This window comes from Camelus ferus, chromosome 8 (genome assembly GCF_009834535.1).
Source record: "Camelus ferus isolate YT-003-E chromosome 8, BCGSAC_Cfer_1.0, whole genome shotgun sequence".
Classification (NCBI taxonomy): Eukaryota; Metazoa; Chordata; class Mammalia; order Artiodactyla; family Camelidae; genus Camelus; species Camelus ferus.
The window spans coordinates 48,765,975-48,781,533 of NC_045703.1; the positions used below are offsets into that span (position 1 = coordinate 48,765,975).

A 15,559-nucleotide genomic window follows, 5' to 3' on the forward strand; every position below is an offset into this window, starting at 1 on the left:
TGGTGGGTTGGTTGGAAATTTCCAACTATGTCATGAATTTAGTGTAACAAGCTGAATGCTCTCATGAGAGGCAATAGTCAGGAACGAAATGTACAATGTAACCTGCCCAGCTCCTTAGAGCAAAATTAACGTTGTTGTTAAAGACAAGCAATATTAGGGTCAGGTTTCTTCATCCCACCATTTCTAGTTTCCAAAAAGAGAAATAAAACTCTAAAAATTAAGAGGTCAGGAGAAACTTGATAAAAATATTTATCGTTTCTAATTCTGTATTTTGTAAGTTTATTCCTAAGCAAGTACTCTGTAATTCCACAAGCCAAGAAGCTGAGCTTGTGGTCTAATGAGATGAATCAGTTGTCCAGAAAAAGTTGTCATCTCATGTTTTCAGGTCTGTGCCCAATACCCAGTCATTGCCACTTCCCCTACCATGGACAACATCACCAGGATGATGCAGCCTTTCGCAGCCATCGAAAGAATTCAGGGCTGTCTCTTGCAGTCCTTGCAGTTTGCTATTTTTCATTTAGCAGGCTGGCTTTTATCTTGCTAAATGAGAAGTATCCTATACACCATCTAGCATTTTTTTTTTCCTACAGTCTCTTTGATGCAGGAAAAACCCACATGGGGCATGAAGAGGGCCATGTCCCAGGCTTTGGTTGAGCCCCTGGGACGTGCCCCGCCAAGTATGGGTCCTTGGCTTCGCACAGGAAAGAATTCAAGAGCAGCCACAGTTGAGTAAAGGAAGATTTATTTAGACAGATACATCAAAAGGCAAGAGAAAGGCCATGAGGTGCAGGGGTTGGGTGCTCTGATTAGAGTAAAAGTAGGTACACACTCCACAGACAGAGTGTGGGCACTGTGTTGCCAGTTTTCATGGGCTTGATGGCTTCATATGCTAATAAGTGGAAGGAACAGTCTAACTAGTCTGGGGAAGGGTCTGGGATTGTTGCCGAGTCCAAACTCATTCTGCTCGCCGCACGGCAGACCAATAAATCGGGAGACAAGGTATTGGGGCAAGGAATAGCAACTTTATTCGGAAAGCCGGCAGACTGAGAGGATGGCCAACTAATGTCTTGGAGAACCATCACCCTCTAGTCAGAATACAAGCTCCTTTTATACAAACAAAACAAACAAAACAAAACAAAACAAAACAAAACAAGGGAGAGGGTATGGTTGATTGCTGCAATCTTCTTGCTGCAGGCATTCTTTGTTCTTGCAGCCGTCCCCGTAGGCCAGGTCATGGTGTCCCTGTAAACCTCCAACAAAACAAAGGTTATTCTCTACTACAGGATTCCCAGGAAGTTGGCCATTTCCCACTCTTTGACCTTTTGTGGTCAGCCTTGGGATTGCTATGGCACCTGTGGGCATGTTATTCTCCATGCTACTGTATTACAATGGGCATATAATGATGCTGAGGGTCTACTAGAAGTCAAATCTCCCTCCATCTTGAGCCTCAAGGCCTCCTGGGGGTTAAATCTTTCACCATTTTCATGTTAATTTCTGTAGCATACCTTGAGTGGCTATGCCCTGCCCCCTTCTTGTCTCATCTTTTCCAGTGAAACTGAAAGATTTTCCTGAACCGGTACCCCACTGAAACACCCTTGACTGCTGCTTCCCCTGGAGAGCAAACAACAGCTCCAAGAGTCAAGCCATAGTTTTCTTTATGCCTGACAATGTTTCAGACCCAAGGATGTTCTTAAAGGGTGGCTACAGCTGCACTGTACCAGTAATCCCTGGGCAGGGGGAGAGGAACACTGGCACTCTAGACAGGAGGTGAGGATTTGTTAATAACCAGCCCATGGCAGCGGGAGCCTGGACAGAGATGCCTCTGTTGGGCTACTAGTCTTTACCTGGGTGATGGGGTATTTAGGGGTGTGGCCTGTTATAACCAGTGAAGGGTAAGGATTGTGTTATATGTACATTTTTAGTGATTAACCCATGGAAATTAAGATTGTTAACACCGAGAACACTTGCTTACTGTATTAAGTCTACTTACAGGCACCCAGGCCACTAGGACAGTGTGAGGAGACCATATGCCACTTTAGGAAAGGAGAGGGCTCCATGTCTTCTCTCTGACCATTTCCCTGCTCTCCAACCTTCAGGTCCTGCTTTTATTCAGACATTCAGCTTCTCTCATTTGGACAACTGCAACTGTTCCCCCGCTTCCCACCATGGTCCCTCCCAGTCCAATCCTGCTGCCGCAAGGATTTCTCCAAAACAAAACCCTTACCACGTGACTCCCTCCCCAGGTGAAATGAGACTCCCTCTTTGGGTCCCCTTTGTATCCTGTCCTGCACCTGTCATGTGCATCTTGTTACCGAACACAGGTTTGTGTGCCCGACTCACAGTGAGGCTAAATAAACCAAAACACTGGAGTCTGGAGCAGAGGAAGGTTTATTGCAAGGCCAAGCAAGGAGGACAGGGGACCATGTTTGAAAACCCCAAACTCTCCTATGGTTTTGCGGGAAAAGTTTTTATGGGGCAAAATTTGGGGTGAGGGCTGCAGGGTACATGAAATTCTTCTGGTTTGTCACTGGTGACATAACAGGGCAGTGTTCCAGGAATCTCGCTTGTGCTCAGCCTGAGTTGCCATCCTCCACCTGGGTGGGGGCCTTAGTTCCTGCAGAAGCACTCAAAGAAAAGGTGAAGTATGTTGTCTGAGGAGGAACCAGCCAGCCCCAAGGCTGCTTCTCCTTTGTTTCTTGACTCCTCCTCCCTTGCCTCTGCATTCCCTCCCTTCCCTGATTAGCAACTGTTTGAATCTGCCCTTTGGAATTCAGGAAAGGTCAGGGAGGCTGAATGAAGCCTATTTCTTACAAACAAGAAATGGGGGACACAGAAAGAATTTGTACCAGGGCGGCCCCGCCAGGGTCCTGTTCTGTTTCAGTCTGTCCTGCTCAAATGCACAGACTAGGTCTTGTCCACTCTGCACGCCCAGTCCCTAGCTCTGTGCAGGAACGTGGCCCACACTGCTAGCTGCCCGAGGAGTGGCTCCATGCTTCCAACCAGTGCCTGGCGGAGTTTAGATATGGATGAGGTCTCTTCCTTTCCTGGCACTCTCCCAGCCAGGGGTGGCTCCTCCGCCACTGCCGCCGTTGCTGTTGAGGTCACTACGGTGGGTGCTGCAGACGCCATGCTCACTTGCTCTGCTGCTGTTGAGCTTGTGCGGGTCTTCTTACCACTTTGGCATAGAGCTGCTTCTTAGCCTTGGCTCCCTTAGCTCTATTACAATCACCTGGATGGCACTCCTACAGGCGCCATGACAGTTCCGAGGGTGACCATAGAGGTCAAAAAGAGGGCAGTAGACCAGTTCCCCCTCCTTCCCCAAAGTAGTTGGAATAATCCTCCCACTTGTTTGCATATGAAATAACCAAGCCGTTAAAAACTAGCAATCCCACACCTCCTGGCCTCTTGCTCCCTCAACTTCTGAGACGGCCGGCACTCAGTCTAATGGAGTGCACACCTCTCTGAATAAATCTCCTTTTACTCAACTATGGCTCACTCTTAAATCCTTTCCTGTGTAAAGCCAGGGACCCTCATTTGATGGACTGCGTCCCAGGGAATCGCCTAGGACCTGGGGAATGGCCATCCTCTCACAGCTCATTTTCCTGTATCACAGGGAGCTAATATTTGGGGAGCAAAGAATCAGGATGACCCATAGCATTACCCGTGTGAGGAAATGAAATACCAAAGCACCCCACAGCGAGTTCTGAGCAGACTCAAGAGACAGTTTGGTTCACAAGCTTTCCTGCCTCTGGGCTCCGCTCAAAGGGGATGATCAATACGCTCTCCAGGTGGGTTTTGCTTTTGTCAGGCTTACAGCACATATTCCTGATGCCTGGCCACAGTGCAGATTTGAAAATATCCCCACATTCAAATCATTGTTCAGCCCCTTCCAAAAGATAGTGGGCTAATTTCCCAGACGTTACTTCTTAAAGACACTCTAGTATATGAGGTTTGTTTGTTTGTTTACCATGTCACCTTTTATCCAGCCTTTTCATAAACTAGAACTTACAGAAAAATTCCCAGCAGCTCTTCCCTATACAACAATGAAAGATTTGTGTTGTGAAATAAAATTCTTATTTATGGCAAGACAAGAAAAATTTACACATAAAAATATTTCTCTGTTGTGCATTGTGTGTCTGTTATGCATGGACCAAACCTCCCCCATCGGCAGGAGTACCTGCTCAACCATAAGAAGCAACATTCTAGCATTAACAAGACAGCTCCTTAAAAGATAACATTCCTTCTTGATCTTGTAAGGAGTCACGTGACCCACCCGGATGATGCTTAGATCTGGATGATGTAACTGTCAGTAATGCATCATTTGATATACAGCCCTCTGTCTCAAAAACCTTAAATAACTTGGCCTTGATTTCTAACTGGCAGAACAGGTATCAGAGATTTCTGAGATGCTCTTCCCAGGTTATAATCCTCAAATTTGGCTTGAATAAAAGTTTCCATTTCTTTCTTGGATGGACTGATTAATTTTTCGTCGACAGTGTTACAAACATGAGTACCTTGGCTTAATTCCTTCTCTCCTTTTTCTACCTCTCCATTCCCACCTCCACCTCCATCCACACCCTTGGTCTCTGCAATACATTCTGGGGCCGTGGCTGCTGCAAGTTCACCTACTGATGGTGGCACCTGGTGTGTCTGTGACATGAGCATCACCATGTACATTCTGAAGAGAAATCAAATGCCTTTCTGATGTGTCCTCAGCCATCTCAGTGAAAGAACCCCTGCAACACTGCTGTTTCGTTTACCTCGTGAACACAAAAATGTCTCAAAACACAAAAAGATTCCCACTGTGGCTCTGATCCCAGTTTTCTAAACACAATCTTTCACAGAGAAACAAAATGAAATGGTCTTACCTAGCAGCTGGGTTTCTCCAAAAGGTCTGAAATGCTGGATCAAGTGAAGGGATAATGACTGAGCATCAACTGTGTACACTGTGAATAGCCCACAGATGCAGGGGGGAGACACAAAACCTGGTCCCCCGTTTCCCAGGAATCACTGTTCAGTGAGCTGGGAAGAAATGCAGACACACAACAATGTGTCAAATCTGACCATGACAGTAAGTATCACACAGGTTTAACAAAGTGTAACAAAGAACAGGGAAGAATGATTAATTTTGACTAGAGAAGAGATAGACTGATGTGTTACTTATATTTGTATATAAATATGGCTTCTGAACAAATTAAGATCTTTTAATATAAATTGTTTTTCTTCATATATTTCTTTCCTCACAAATACACATCGCCTCACAATCATGGATTTCCTTGGAAATAGCACCATTAAACACTTGCCATATGGGGGATGGTGGGAGGTTAGGGACTCAAGCAGATTAAAAATAATTTCTGAAGGAACTTCAGCCTTGAGGCATCTACAGATACCAGCATAGCAATCTGTTCTGAGAAGGAATGTTTACCACTATTTTCTGCCACCCCTGAAACATGTCTTCCAAAGGTGCAAATCAGGATGTGTCTTATCCTGTATGTGAAATAAATTTAAAATAAAGCTAAGTGCAAAATCACCTCACACGAGGTTAGCTATCTACACATATATTGCTTATAAAGTTTTGGAAAATGAAAATATCATTTAGCTTTGTACAATGAGACAAGATACTTAAATATCCACATTTAACCAACTCTCTTTTCGATATTTTGGTGTAGATGAAATGATTATGTTGTAGAGGGGGATACCCGCAGCAGAGAGACAGCTTCTTGTTTTGTATATTCAAATGACCTGCATAGCACAGTATCAAAGTGCAGAGTACACAGGCCCCACCAGCATATTTGTCTTAATTTGTTGGAAACTTTAAAAATATCAAGTTATTTAAAAACCAAGGAAGTCCAAGGATCAGTTCTTCTATAACAGAACAAGGATACAAACTAAGAATGCAAGCCAGAAATAAGATAAGCTGCCTGGAGTGTGGACAGCATGGGTAACCAAAATACTGCACTCTGTTCATCCTGATAGCTTAGCCAGAAAATCTGAGTAAGCCAGGAGGGTCTTTTGCTCTGGCTGGACTGTATTCTCAAAAAGTCCCTTTGCGTCCATGTTAACACTCAGAAAAGTCTGAGCTTAGTGACTTTTCTTCTCTGTCTTTTTCCAATAGGTACCATTCTTTCATATTTCTCTGCTTTTTAGTATTTATATTGTAAAGTCTACAGCAATTCCTAAAAAGAAATTGAAAGCTAGCTATTGATTTTTCCCATGGGCAGAGATAAAATTATAAATGGCTCTTAAAGACTTTGGAAGACTGAATTAATTTGTTAATCATCATATATTTTGTGTATTTGACATATTGCATTTAAAAAAACTAAATCATCAATGCCTAGTGGGCAGAAATCACATCTCTTAGATAAACTACTGCAGTTTATAACAAAAATCACACACTGAATACAGGTTAACACATCAGGATTTCCGAAATCTTGTCCTTATAAAATATGTTTTTCCATTGAATCTTCCAAGGACTGGATGACTGGAGCAGGCCTCCAGCTCCAGCTTCAACTCAGCTGTAGAAATGATAAGACAGCAACAGGAAAACCAAAGATTATGCCTTTAGAAGCAGGACCTGTTTCTCAGCTCTTCATCTAACTTTGCTCGAAATAGACCTACCTTTGAATTTTCAGCATTTTCATTCACTCATTCATTGATTCACCCGGAGTGGGGAACTACAGGCTATTTAAAAGTCCAATTTTAAGTTCAGGGGAATGATTTGGGATGTTTTTGATTACCAGAGTGAACATGGGCTGGGGGGCAGGGAGAAGATACTCATTCATAAGCCTCTGGAAAGCTTTCCAAAATGTATTTGAAACAACCAAGTCTTAGAAAGAAAAAAAAATTCTGAATGTAATAATTAACCTGTCTTGTTAGAGCCAGCATGTTTGCTTTACATTGATTTATGTTGCAGTAAAACCAAACTCTAGTATGTCTGACGTTCCCAGCAAATGGGGGCCTTTTGTATGATCAGCACGAACGGTTTATTAACAAACACTTAGAACCTCAAAAGTCATTTCAACATTTTAAATGATTATAGAAGTTTAAAACTGTTACATTTTCAGTTTTAGGAAAGCCTGGTAGAAATAGGCACAATTTGATTGTAAGGTTTTAAAAAGAAAAGTAATCTCTGAGTATAATGGGTTCCTAGAGGCCAATGTGGCTGACTTGATAACACGGCGTCCAGAAATATCTTGTTGCTAGAACTAAAGCCCCTTTCTAATGCACTTAGGAAACGCAGGAGTTTTGTCAAGGTATGTAAATGACAACCCCAGGCTCTCCATGCACACAGGTCAACAAGTCTCATCTTAGCCGGGTGGTTGGTGGTGGCCCTAGGAAGCCTGTGTTGAGTAAGACGCAGAGGGAACACACAGGTGATATGGAGAAGCCTACCAAGTCAATAGCCAACGGCGAGGGCTGAGGCCGTGGGGAGCTGCACTCTCCTGCCTTTGTCTCCCCTGGCCTGGTCTAGGACCTCATACCCTACATGCGCAATTTCTTAGTTATGTGATTTAAAAGAAATTTCCTACTTCACTACATATTCATGAAGTTTCTCTTTTCCTTACTACTAGATACCCTGGGTGTTGGAAGCGGTGCGGTATGGCTATGGTAAAGAATATTTAATTCTAAATACCCATAAATAGTTTTCTTAAAAACAAATTCTGAAACCCTGTGCACACTTTCTTGAAAACCAACTTTAAAAATTAAAATTAAAAAAAACTTCAACATTTCATATTATTCCTCCTACCTTTCAGGATGTTTTTCTTCTCCTGGACAACAGTTATGTGTTTACTGGCATCAGACTGTCACCCTTCTGTGGAATATTGGGAAAGCTTTAATTTGGGGTTATATGGGGTTATAAACAGTATGTGGTTCCTGAGTTCAAGACGCTCACCATCAAATGCGCGATAGAGACCCATAGCAAATAATTGCCTTAACTTGTGTGCAGTGATAAACCATGGGCACCAAACAGTGAAGGGAGATGGGGAAAAGAGAGAGACAATCAGGGAAGGCTGCCTGGAGGAGAAGACATATAAACTGATCTCCAAAGGATGTATTACATGCCAAAGGATGTGTATTATCCTAGAAGAAACTAGAATCCTTTTCCAACTTTCAAGTTCCCTGAGTTCTAGCCCTTGCCTTTTCCTTCCTCTCTCCTTGCACCAGCACCACTGGCATTCTTAGCCTTTCCAACTCTCTTTCATGCCAAAGAGTCACCTGGAATATTCTTCCCTGTGTCTGGATCTCCCCTCTACACACGTTACTTCTTACCTATTCTTCAAAACTCCACTCATACATTAGTTTCTCAAGGAAGCCATCCTTAGGTGCCTTCTGTATGCTCCCAAACACCTTACACTTACCCTTTGTTGCATCCGTTAACGTGTTAATTAATAACGAATTATGCAATCGGTTTCTCACTTTCCCTTCAAAAATGTAAGCTCCATGAAAGTAGGCACCCACTTGTGTCTTCTTAAATTCTCTCTAAGCTCTTAGCAGAGGGTAGGACAGGGCAGACCTTCAATGGCTACTTCCTGGTACAACTGTCTAGACAAGAGATGATTAGAACCTGAACTGGATAAAGCAGTAGGAGGTGGGGGAGAAGGGGAGACTGGACGTAACTATAAGGTAACTGGACATAACCATAAGATGCACTTTAGTAGAGTCAGCTCATCTAGTTGATGGAGTAGGAGGGAAAGGAGGAGTAAAGGATGACTCATGGGTTTACTGTCTACTTATCACTGTGGCTTGCCAATCATTAAAAAGTAGTGCCTTATATCACGCTCATTTAAATCTCATTTAAAACACACCCACAGCAATTTATTTTTTTTTGATGTTTCACATGGAGATTGGAGAGTTATAAGTAGAGTTATATATTAATAGGTGAGTCTATAGACCGAAGCACCCTATCTTTCCTTTGGTCTACCCAGATATTCAGTGACCTGACCACCTCCTGGCTGTGACCAGTAATAGTGAAGGAATTCATAGTAATCATGGTGCTCAGTGTGGAGGGCACTTAGAGTGACGCTCTATGAAAACTGTCCCCACTGCATCATATTCCTCTCTCCCTCGTCCCTTCTTTCCTCCTTCATTCTGCTCCTAGGGTGTCCCTCCCTCTGCCTAGGAGACAGCTAAATGGTGACCTGTGACTTTGTCTGAAATCTGGAACAGGATCGATTCCATTGTTCTCTCCCTCCCCAAGTTTCAAATAAGGGAGACTTGTAGTCTCTCTCCCTTCCTCAACCTCAGGGCCTTCTCCACCAAGAATGAATACAAAATGGATCATTTAAAGTCTACCACAGTGTATTATGTTTGTGTGCCGAGAAGAATAAAAGTTAGAGTTGGCAGTTAATGCCTTATTCTGCATTTTCTAGTATCTCAAACATTTCTTCCCAATCCATACCCTTTCCCCCAAACCACCTACAGTAGCGCCAGTATTTGTGGTTTCAATGTATATATCTGTCCTCGTCTCTTACAGGCATTTTTGGTCAGGAATTTAATGTCAAGTAAAGTTTTCCATCCTTGGAGGAACAATTTGTCGTGTAATAGATGGTCTCTCCAAGTTTTCAACCCATTATCCTGGAAGGAATTTCAGTAAACATTTATGTAATTAGAAAAATATACCAAATATGAGATATATCTCCTTCAGTGGAAGAAATTTGACTTGGCTTTCAGAGTCTTGGGATAACAACGATTTACTTAAGTGGAAAGAATTTGCATGTTTGACCCCATTGATAAAGAAACTCTGGAATGCTCCTAAATCCCGCAGTGACTTGGTTCCAGAGCACAGGAAACACACTGAATTGTCTGATCGGATCTACCCAGTGTGTCAGCTGAGGACTATCTGGTGCTGATTCGTACTCTGTTTCTTTTGTTGCTGCCATGCACATGCACTCTCTCTCTCTCCTCTCTTCTCAAAAGCTTCCTAAAGTTGTCTTTTTTTTCCTAAACATTCAATAATTCCTATTGCAACATGCCCATGACTAAAAAGACTACTGATCAGTGCTGGAACACACGTCTAAGACATGTAGAACACCACCTTCCTTGTACAGAGCTCTGTGTCACACCCAAGTTGAGGAGGTAACCATGGTGATGACTTGGCTGAACAAAACAATCCCACACCAGGAGGCCCAAGCAGCAAAGTTACATAACCGTGTGTCTGGAGGCAGACTTCTATTACTGAAGCTCTATTTAGATTAAGGGATTAGGTTCAAAGTTCACGTTACTTAACAATATATCCCTTAGGTACAAAATCTTAGTGACTCACTTTACTAAGGGTATTTGATACGCCTGGCAGAAATTAGCATAGAACATGGCTAATTCCAAGAGTGTAACCAATCAGCAATGGAGAATGCTTTTCCTAAAAAAGTTATACCCTCACCTACCCTGCTGCTCTGTTACACAGTATGCCCTGACTTTGGAGGAACGTATCATCTCAGAGTGCCCCCAGCTTCGACTTTGCTTCACTGATGCAGCAAGTACCCGTTTGTTCCAGGTCAACCCTGCTGGGAAGGTCTGTTTTCCCTGATCTTTAGCCAACAGCAAGGAGCTCAGGCTGTTTGTTGAGACTGTGATCATAACTCATGTAAAATAGGAGCAGTATTCCTGATGCAAACCCATCACTGCCCTGCCTCCACATGGTACAAAGGCCACTGCAAAGAAATGAAACGCAAATGACCAAAACTAAGTGATGTGACAGCTGCTTTCTTATCCACGTGCATCTTCGTACTGTGATTTTTTTCTTCTTCTTCTTCAGGGCTGCTTTTGCTGTATACGTTGTCTCATTTCAATAGGATCCAGGCATTCCACATCAGTTTGCCACACAGCCCTTCCCCCCCCACCTCCCTAGCATAAGGCCACTATAAGACTAAGTGCCCAGTAGCTGACACAGGAAGGAGCATATTGGGGGTGTGGTAAACTCTGAGTGGCTTTGCCTGTTCCTTTTATTGCTGTCTCATCAGCTAGTCGATGCTCTCCCTGAGAATAAATAAAATAAGGACATAACCAAAGAAAATCAAATTATTCTCTAGTAGACAATTTGTTACATGGGGATAATTTCATGAGAGTATATGTACATACTTCCTCTTTCAGGAAGGACAAATTGTCATCTTTTAGCTTAATACAGGATATACATCCATATATAGCATCAGGAAATGTGCATTTGATATTTTTGCAAAATAAGCTCAAGGTCCAATCAAAGGGGTGGTAAGCGGTAGTCACCTCTGGATGATGGTCTCACTGTGACAGAGAAGAAACACCAGACGTTCCAGTCACTGGACACACAAACATACACATACATCTATCTATCTATCTATCTATCTATCTATCTATCTATCATCTATCTATCTATCTGCTTTTCTAGCAGGAAAGTAAATATTAACTCACCCAGCCATCTTCAATTGCCTACCTGCTACTCTGAGCATGCTTGACAAAGACAGCTGCAGTTTTCAGTAAAGTTTATAGCCATAAAATCGCTGTGAGTTAATTTGCTTGCTTTGAAAGCAAACCTTCAAAAGCTAACTAGCCCTCACCTTACAGTATTATGTCCCAAGCCTCAGTTGTTAACATGCCAAGCCTAAGAAGGGGATTCACGAAGTGACCCTAGTTAATTACTCAAAAGGAAGAAGGAGAAGTTGAGCAGACCCTAGCTTCCTGCATCACAAGTATTAGAATTCTCTCTTTAGTTCCGCAGTTCTCTGCGAAGGACCAGACAAACTGGTGATCTCAATTTTCCTCTTTCTTAAGAGAAATTGCTTTTTCTCAGACTCATAGAATCTCAGCACGTGCAGAGACAAAGGCAGTCTAGCCCTACACTTTATCCAGTGTACAAACTGCCTCTTTATCACACCCAGGAAGTGGTGCCTGCTCTCAGCCTTAGCCACACTAGCCATTGACAACACTGTCTGCTCCAGTTTTGGACATGTCAAATAGATAGAAAGTTCTAGATCTTCTATGACCTTGGTTAAGACTTCAGATATGAAGTCTTAAAATCTTAAAAAGATATGATGTTCCCTGCCTTTTAGGCAATTTGTACTTCAAAATATCAAAATATAAAAATACTTTAAGGGAAGAAAATTGAGTTCCAAATGTCCTCATAGTGAAAATTTTGATGTGTTTTTTCAAATCTCAACTGTAAAATTATTTTTTAAAAATATTTTAAAAAATTATTTAATATCAGTTTGGCCTTTGACGCCCTGCTTTGCAGTGTCCTATGCTCATGTTTATTTGCTAGGAATCTTTCATGGCGCTTCTAAATTTTCCCTTCTTCAGACTAAACATTCTGCTTTTCGCTATTCCTCAGAGATCACCGTTTCCAGAGCTTTTCACTTTTCTCTTCTTGTCGTTTTCCAGTTGACCACTGTCCTTCTTTCCACCATCAGTATGTCCAGCTCAGCTTGGACACTGGCCACTCTTGTTCTGAACATGGCACGTCGAGGAATATACCCTCCCCAACTCATGGTGATCATCCTACAGCAGTAACTCGTTGAGTCCACAGTTAATCAAAATCCCTAACTTGTACTGTTCCAAGCATTCATCCTTCTGCTTTACCGCACCTCTTTACAAATAAGGAAGAAGTGTTCTCTGTGGATGGACACAGTCCCCAGCCACATCCTCAGCCAGCTACCTGGGTGCAGGATGCAATCTGCTTAAACCTTGCATTTGGCCTTGCAATCTGCCTGCTCCTCCTGTGCTTGCAGTGATAATTTTCTGGAACTAAGGGCAGCCTTTATATCTCCCCCTTTTATTTTTTTTAATTGAAGTATAATCATTTACAATGTGTCAATTTTATCTTGTTAGATTTGGCCCATTGTTCCATCCCATCAAGCTATTTAAGGTTCCAAAAAGTTTGCCCTCCCACCCAGCTGCGGAATCACCAAGAGACCATGAGCTGCGTAATCTGCCAGCTCAGTGGTCTTACCAAGTGGAAGTGAGTCTCTAAGGGGAGTTCTTATTCATCTCGCTTCTCCCCCTTCTATGGGCTCATTATGATAATCTATTCTGAAATGTTTTCAGTATCAATGTCAAATTTTCCACTTTGTGGTCTAAGAAGTTTAAACATCTTCCCCTTCCAAAAAACTAGGACATCTTCCCTTTCCCATCCTGTTTCAGAACACATCTTTCATGCTCCACAATTCCTCAACCAGCACTGACAGTGATTTTTCAATCGAAATCACACAGAGCCAAGGGCAAAGGTCTCCTGAAATTTCTTTTGAAGTGGCTCAGCTGGGAATTTTTTTTACAAATAAATGGAAAATTGCTATGATACAGGGTTTATTTATTTATTTTTTACTGCAGTTTAGAAGTTCTTTTATTCAACTTTTTCAGGAAGGGCAAACTTATCTTTTAGCTTAATGCACTATTTTATATTTTGGTGCAACTAAAAATTTTCAGTAACTACAAAAATAGTAATTATATCTATACACACACATATATACATATATACACAAAATTTTTATCTTTTTTCATTTTTGTCAATTTTTTTTTCTCATTTGGGAACCTCAAACTGTTAAAAAGCGTAATTAATATCCCACATTGTACATGGGTTAGAATTTCAGTACAGAAGTCTTACATATAATTTTATATGATCATATAGTTATAATTATGTAACTCTATTCTCAGTGAACTGTTTTTTAATCTATATTTTAACTGTTATCAGAAAAAAATTAGAATTCACTGGGCTCTTTAGATCAAAGCGTATCACTAGATGAAAAAGCCAGTCTCTGCTTAGCATTGCTTCTGACTGGCATAGAGAAAAATGTGATGAAGATAGAGATTTCTCTATATATGAGCCATTTTAGATTTTTTTAAAGCATACCTACGGAAAGAAATCTTTTCATCCAGCAACCTTTATTTTCACTTACACTTACATTGCCAAAGCCACATCATCCTTCCTATCTCATTTCTCTGACTGCCCGAGCTGCCTACGTCAGAAATTACAGGCCTCTACCAGCACCTTATATAGTCAGAGACTTCTCGGCTAGTTCCATTCACATACTGCCAGTTTAGCGGTAGCAAGAAGCCAAAGAATGGGGTCTGCAGTTCAACAGGGAAGAATCTTTCTTCAAAGTCAATACAGGTGAGCACTCAAGTCTAACCTAGGATTGACTGAGAAGTGAAAATAAGGTACAGTGACGAGAATAGCTGGGAAAAACTTGTGAATGAGAACAGAACTAAATAAAGGAGAAGCTGCACTTTTAGCCTAATCAATCCAAGTAATATGAAACTATTGTTATTATTGTTCATAATACTAGCCAACAGTTTGGTTTTTTTTTAAATTGAAGTATAGTCAATTTACAATGTTGTGTTAATTTCTGGTGTATAGTATAGTGACTCAGTTATACATATATATATTCCTTTTCATTATAGGCTATTACAAGATATTGAATATCGTTCCTTGTGCTGTACAGTAGGACCGTGTTGTTGATAGTTTTTTAGTACTTAACCTGTCCCAGGCACTAAGCTAAATTCACTATATTTCACAAGTGTGATCCTAATAAATTCTCATCATGACACTATCAGGAAAGCACAAACATAAATTGCATTTTACAGATGAGAAAACTAAAACAGCAAGAGGTTAGGTAACTTGCTCAAGATCATACAGCTAGCAAAGGACAGTGTCAGAATTCAAATGTGTCATGACCCTGTGCTTTCTATTCTTTATAAAATTCTTGTATAGCTCATTTCAGAAGGAAAACGTTTTTCTTTTTGGACAGCAGACCTCAGGTGGACAGAGTGGAACCAACCTCAGTCACACTTATTATTAATAATGCATGGCCTGCTTTTATTGGTTTTCCAGTTAGTTCTGATAAATGCAATACACAACCACAGATATATTTTCCAAAACAAAAAGCCAGAAAAATGACCCTAACCTCCATCTAACTCTAGTCTTCAGCACTCCAATCCCAAAACTCAACTGACCTGAGGTAAATCTTACCCTAAATTTTGTATTTATGAATCCCTCAATTTCTTTTAAAGTAGTATTATTTCATTTATAAGCATTCTTTACAAAATACGTCTCCTTATTTTGGTTGTTTTTAACTTTGATTCACCTACGTTATTTCACGTCTCTGTAGTTCACTATCTCTAATTGATGTACAATATTCATCAAGTGAATACTCATTATTCCACTGTCTTGTTGATGGGAATTTGGCCCCTGTCTTGTTTTTTGCTGTGATGAACAATGCAGTTAAAATACATGACTCCTGCTACTGACATCAAGTTTCTCTTTGGTACATACCCGGAAACAGAACTGCTGGGGTAAAGGGTACGTGATATTCAACTCTAGGAGACAATGTCAACCTATTTTCCAGACAGATTGCACCAATGCATGCTCCCTGCAATAGCATTGAGGTCCTGTTGATCCTTGTCATTTCCAAAATTTGACAACATCAGACTTTAAAACTTTTGCCAATCAACTAAGTACAAAATGATGTTTGTTGTGGTTTGGACTTGCCTTTCCCTGACCACTATTGATATTGGACAGCTCTTTATTTGTGTACTGGCTAAATATTTTCTTCTTCTGTGAAATGCCCTGACCCATGGGCCAAATCTTTGCTGGAGA

General features: G+C 41.4%; 1 long non-coding RNA gene across 2 annotated transcripts; it reads right to left on the reverse strand.

Moving 5' to 3' along the window:
* Positions 1-1,065: 1,065 nt before the first annotated feature.
* LOC116665413 lies at positions 1,066-7,809 on the reverse strand. Of its 2 annotated transcripts, none has more exons than XR_004322011.1 (3): positions 7,748-7,809; positions 4,869-5,022; positions 1,066-1,250 (listed from the first exon to the last, which is right to left on the reverse strand). It is a non-coding gene; the product is annotated as an uncharacterized LOC116665413 (long non-coding RNA). The 2 variants fall into 2 exon arrangements; XR_004322010.1 differs by lacking the exon at positions 7,748-7,809 and adding an exon at positions 6,393-6,517.
* Positions 7,810-15,559: the final 7,750 nt, after the last annotated feature.